This window comes from Lathyrus oleraceus, chromosome 3 (genome assembly GCF_024323335.1).
Source record: "Lathyrus oleraceus cultivar Zhongwan6 chromosome 3, CAAS_Psat_ZW6_1.0, whole genome shotgun sequence".
NCBI classification, from domain to species: domain Eukaryota; kingdom Viridiplantae; phylum Streptophyta; class Magnoliopsida; order Fabales; family Fabaceae; genus Lathyrus; species Lathyrus oleraceus.
In genome coordinates, this window is record NC_066581.1 from 498,815,223 (window position 1) to 498,821,047 (window position 5,825).

The 5,825-nt window shown below is 42.2% G+C and overlaps 1 long non-coding RNA gene across 1 annotated transcript; it reads left to right on the plus strand.

Annotated features, from left to right (window-relative positions):
* The first annotated feature begins 457 nt into the window (after positions 1 to 457).
* Positions 458 to 1,708, plus strand: LOC127129678 (uncharacterized). Its single transcript, XR_007806379.1, has 4 exons — positions 458 to 538; positions 696 to 782; positions 880 to 1,120; positions 1,273 to 1,708. It is a non-coding gene; the product is annotated as an uncharacterized LOC127129678 (long non-coding RNA).
* Positions 1,709 to 5,825: the final 4,117 nt, after the last annotated feature.

The window sequence follows — 5,825 nt, forward strand, 5'->3', positions numbered from 1 at the left end:
AATAAAAACTAAAAGAAATGAAATAGGCCATTGGAACTAATGGGTAACTAAAACCCACGAACTTGAATTCCAGACTTGGATAAGTGGAGGCTTATTCTGGAATAACCCTCACATGAACATGGAATGGAATCCCAAGGGTCATCCTAATTGCAGGGTTATTGGGTGACGGAAAAAAAGAAATAATGACACTTAAATGCTACAGAGCAATGAAGGGTTATCTGGGATAATGAAAAGCCATCAGCAATAGCCAATTTCCGAGACGCGATCGACATTAAAGTTGTTTTATCAGTAAACAAACAAAGCAATGGAGAAACACAAAAACAAAATCCAAACATAACCAATATGAATATGAAGGATACTGATGAAGCTCAAACCCAAAAGAAAAAAGCAAAAAGATCAAATCCAAAGCGAAATCGATATTTACCTGATCACAAGGGGTCAACGGCGATTGAAATAACGGTGTTAGATCCTCTTTCAGAATGCTCTTTCTTCCGGCGACTCAACTCCGGTGCCCGTTGGATCGTCCGCTTGGCTGACGGTAAGGTTCTTTCTTTCAAGTTTGGTCCGCCTCTCCTTTTCTCTTAGGGTTTTTTTTTCGGCTACTCCTCTTCGCCGTTTCCAAAATACTTTTGTTTAGGGTTTTTCCGCCGATCCTCTCTGATTCCTCTTTCTCTCTATTTATGTTTGCAAATTAGGGTTTGGAGATCAAAAGAGGTCTCTGTCAAATCCCCTTTTCATGTGCTCAGTCAGGATTGGCCTTACTTGATGCTAAACCAGAACCGGTAAATTGCACTCAAGCTTTTTCCCTCTATTTTGTCTGGATACCAAATTGGGAATTCCTCTTGAAATTTTACTGTTGCCATTTTGCTTTTACTGCAGTGAATTCAGAGTATTGGTCTGAACTTGGTTTTGGGTGGCTTGACGTTCAAATGGATACAATGCCTGCCGTGTTGAATTTGCTAATCCTTCCTTCTGAGGCGGATGAAGGGCCAGTTTTTCCAACGAAATTATAAGCCTTTTTCGTTGTTGAAGGATGAGTAACCACGAAGGATTTGAGGTTGATGCTTTCATATTGACTTTGGCGTGAGTTCTGCTGTTAATTCATGTTGTTGCTCTGAAGGTAAGTTTCGCAACATGGTTGGATTTCAGGTTGCATTGGCCTTTTTCTATTTAATGTTGAGTTTTCTCTTCTGTAAGGACTGATGCACCTTTGGATAACATGTACCAAAAAAAACTCTTAGTCGCATGAATTGGTTTTCGTTTGTTATGCAGGTTGCGTCTGATCTCGCTTAAGAGCTTGTTGGAGTTGGACGACCTGTTGTTGAGATTGCATCTGAAGCTTATGTCTCAAAAGCTGTTGGTTGTACAGATACTGTCTTTTTGGATCTCAACGAGTTTTGGCAAATACCGGTTCTTGGAGCAAGCCCTTCCAATCTGGTCATGAACTGACTGATGTTGTATGGGCTGCAGAATGTTGTGATTTTGCACATCTAGGCATTGGTTTCCAGCAGGGACAATTTGCAACATGGTTGAGGTTTGCCTTCTGACTTGATGTGGTGCAGTAGGGTGATTGAGGCCTGCAGGATTCTTGCACGGTGTCTTGTTGGCATAATGAAGATGGATTTATTGATGTTGCAGGTAGTATTTCAATGCACTTATCATGGCAATTAATGAGTTGCTTGTTGTTTAACAGGATTATGGTGACAAGGAGCTCAGGTACCGTCTTTTCTTCTTCTGCATTTTCTGCTTGTGATGTCAAGTGGCGGCTAATGACAGCAACTCTTCAATGTTATCAATCACACACTTCCCATTGGCAGATGCTGTTTGCTGTAATTTTCAATAACATTAAGTGATGCATCAAGCTTCCCCAAACGAAAGTAACACTTAGATATAAATGACCATCTCCACATTTTTGCACTTGAGTAATTATTATGCATGGAATTGTTCACACTGTTTGCCAAGACAAAATTCTTTTCTGTAAAATTCAGACTCTGGTCCCAAAACTGAATTGCTGTATCATACTTTTGCAGCAGATAGAGAGCATCGGCCTTCACTTGGATCACTGCAGCCATGATATGGTGTTGTGGGGTTGCACATTACAGTTTTGACGTGCTCCTGTTGTGGGGTTGGCGGATGTATACGTCACAAGCTTGCTGGGACTGATGTGTTCAAGGTCAGACTGCTGCCGGTTTGCAGGTTATTTGAAGGACCATGGTTTGATAGCTTCATGCTGCAGAACAGACTGAACCCTCTTGAGGTTCTGTTATTGTTTGGCAGTAGTTATATTTGTTTCGCATGACAACGTATGATGCCCCTGTATTGAGCTAAAAAAGGATTTGACTTATAAAATTGAATTTTTCCTCTCTTTTGAACTTGAATGAGAAATTGGGACCTTGAACTTTTGGTTGGCCCAAGGTGTAAACTCAAGTGCCGCAATAGCTATGATTTCGGAAACCATGTCTTTGATTTGTACAGTTTTTTTTGTTGTTTTTTTAGGGGCGGAAAGTGGAGTGCATAGGTTGTGAAGCCACTTGGTCATGTAACTCACGTGATTGCCTTATGGTTTGAACTAGACATAAACACATTATAAATTGAAGCACACTTGGATATTGAAATGAAAGTATAGTTTAGTTTATGAACATGGCCCGCTTTTGTAAAAGGTTTACAATTGAATGCTAATTGTTTTGCCTTAACACAATCGGCAGGTTGTAATTCAAAATTGGAATTTGAATGCATGTATGAAGAATGTATGGAATTGGACGATTGGATGAAAACTGAATTGATTTATTACATGAACCAATTGCTTGGGATGATTTGAATTTGGACCTGAATGATTTTGTGATAAATTGGGCTTAGTGAATAAGCTTGGACATGCTTGAAATGGTTTAAATAAAGTCTTATAGACAACCACAAACGACTCATGCAAGGAGAAGCCACAATGTCTTGATCAAATCAAATGGAATGTAAGGTATTAGGACATGGGTTGACTTTGGTCAAAGTTGACCAAAAAGTCAACTGTTGACCAAAGTCAACAATTGGTCAGAATTGTCAAGACTTGTACCCCCCTTTTTTATGTAAAATCAAATGTGATGGTTTAGAAATGATGTGAAATGAATTGAAATGGTTTGAAATTGATTTGAAATTTGGTTTTACCACTGGTTTATTTATGACTTAGATGTTTGACTTTTGAAAAATAACTTGACTGATAATGTACATGAACAAGGCCATGAAATGAGACCATAAGGTTAAGGTTTTGACAAAGTATCCATGAACCAATAACACGACTAGCAAGTGGCTTGAAACACAAGAAGCTTGATTGTTCAGATGACCAAGACCAATCCTCATATAAAACCAAAGTAAGGTTAGGCCAAGCATGCCAAACCAACATAAAAGATTCAGGAGCAAAATCGGGGTATGACAGTTGCCCCTATTTAAGCGTCTTCAACTAGAGAATATGAAGCAGGATGTTCTTCACATGATCGTAGTGGGAGATGGTTAAATACTAAGAAGACCCGGATTTTGATCTTGAATCCCTATGAAATAATTAACCATGCCCGTCAGAAACGGCAAAGAAGCAATCCCAAAAGAAGAATCCGTCTGGTACGGTGAAAATCGGTCTGAGTACCGAAACAGGAAGTTGACCTGGATACCAAAATAAATGGTAACACAGGAATACCCATGGCCTGAACGCCACACATTAGTCTGAACACTAAGCATCGGAATATGAGAGTATCAATGTTGGTCTGATCACCGGAAATCTGGTCTGAACACCACCTTGATCTAGAAATCGGAAACTGGCCTAAACGCCACATCGGTCTGGATACCGCCTCGGTCTGAACACCGGAAAACTGGTCTGAACACCATAAGTTCTTCGTCCTGATTGTTGAGAACTTCTTCGATCTGGAATCGGAAACTGGCCTGAACGCCACATCGGTCTGAATACCGCCTCGGTCTGAACACCGGAAAACTGGTCTGAACACCACAAGTTCTTCGTCCTGACTGTTGAGAACTTCTTCGATCTGGAATCGGAAACTGGCCTGAACGCCACATCGGTCTGGATACCGGGAAAACTGGTCTGAATACCATAAGTTCTTCGTCCTGATTGTTGAGAACTTCTTCGATCTGGAAATCGGAAACTGGCCTGAATGCCACTTCGGTCTGGATACCGGGAACTGGTCTGAATACCATAAGTTCTTCGTCCTAATTGTTGAGAACTTCTTCGATCTGGAAATCGGAAACTGGCCTGAATGCCACTTCGGTCTGGATACCGGGAACTGGCCTGGACGCCACTTCGGTCTGGATACCGGGAAAACTGGCCTGAACGCCACTTCGGTCTGGATACCGGGAAAACTGGCCTGAACGCCACTTCGGTTTGGATACCGGGAAAACTGGCCTGGATGCCACTTCGGTCTGGATACCGGGAAAACTGGCCTGGATGCCACTTCGGTCTGGATACCGGGAAAACTCTGGCCTGGACGCCACTTCGGTCTGAATACCGCCTCGGTCTGAACACCGGAAAATTCTTCATGTCTATCAGCATCGACGAAGATAACAAAACAGTGATACGTGAGCCGGCACGCATGCCAAAGACCTATGCTGGGGATAACAATCGAAAGATTGACCAAAGAGTGCATGAGATATATTATCTATAGCCGTCAAAACGTAGATAATACACTCGCATGGAAGATTATCCATAACCGGGTTGCAGGTTGTTAAATGGATAAACGACCGAAAAGAAAGGCAACGGGGTACCAGACTAGGTATGCAAAAGATGACCAATCAAAAGAGGATAAAGTTGCTTACTCGGAGCAAGTATCCAAAAAGAAGGGGAAGACCCAATGGGGACAATACTGCTTGATCAAGGCAAGTATCCAAAGGGAACAAGACTATCAATACCACAAAGAGGGGATTACATCTACCGGTTAGTAGGCAGAAAACCACGGAAAAGTAACCAGTCATCGATAGGATGAGCACACAGGGTTAACTCCACCAAGGGGATGAAAGTGGGATTTTACAGCTACCAGTTAATAGGTAGAGAACCACAAAGATAGGACTTACAACTACCGGTTTGTAGGTAGAAGCCAGCAAACAGCATGAACCACAAAGGTTACCTCTGCTAGGGGGTGAAAGTGGGATTTTACAACTACCAGCTTGTAGGTAGAAAACCACAAAGATAGGACTTACAACTACCGGTTTGTAGGTAGAAGCCAGCAAACAGCATGAACCACAAAGGTTACCTCTGCTAGGGGTGAAAGTGGGATTTTACAACTACCAGCTTGTAGGTAGAAAACCACAAAGATAGGACTTACAACTACCGGTTTGTAGGTAGAAGCCAGCAAACAGCATGAACCACAAAGGTTACCTCTGCTAGGGGGTGAAAGTGGGATTTTACAACTACCAGCTTGTAGGTAGAAAACCACAAAGATAGGACTTACAACTACCGGTTTGTAGGTAGAAGCCAGCAAACAGCATGAACCACAAAGGTTACCTCTGCTAGGGGGTGAAAGTGGGATTTTACAACTACCAGCTTGTAGGTAGAAAACCACGACGATAGGACTTACAACTACCGGTTTGTAGGTAGAGGCCCAAAATTTCGCTGAGGATGAGATGAATGAGTGCCGGTTAGTAAGCAACTATTCATTTATGCCCCAAGGAAGCACAAGAAACAGTCAACGGGGAGCCAATTCAGGATCGATCCAAAAAGGCAGACTGGATCAAGACTCATCCTAATGAGGAAAGAACTCAATAGGGAAAACCCATCTTGTGTAGGGAGGGAACGGAAACAACCGTCATCCATGAGGATATAACTCAGCGGGGAGCGCAGA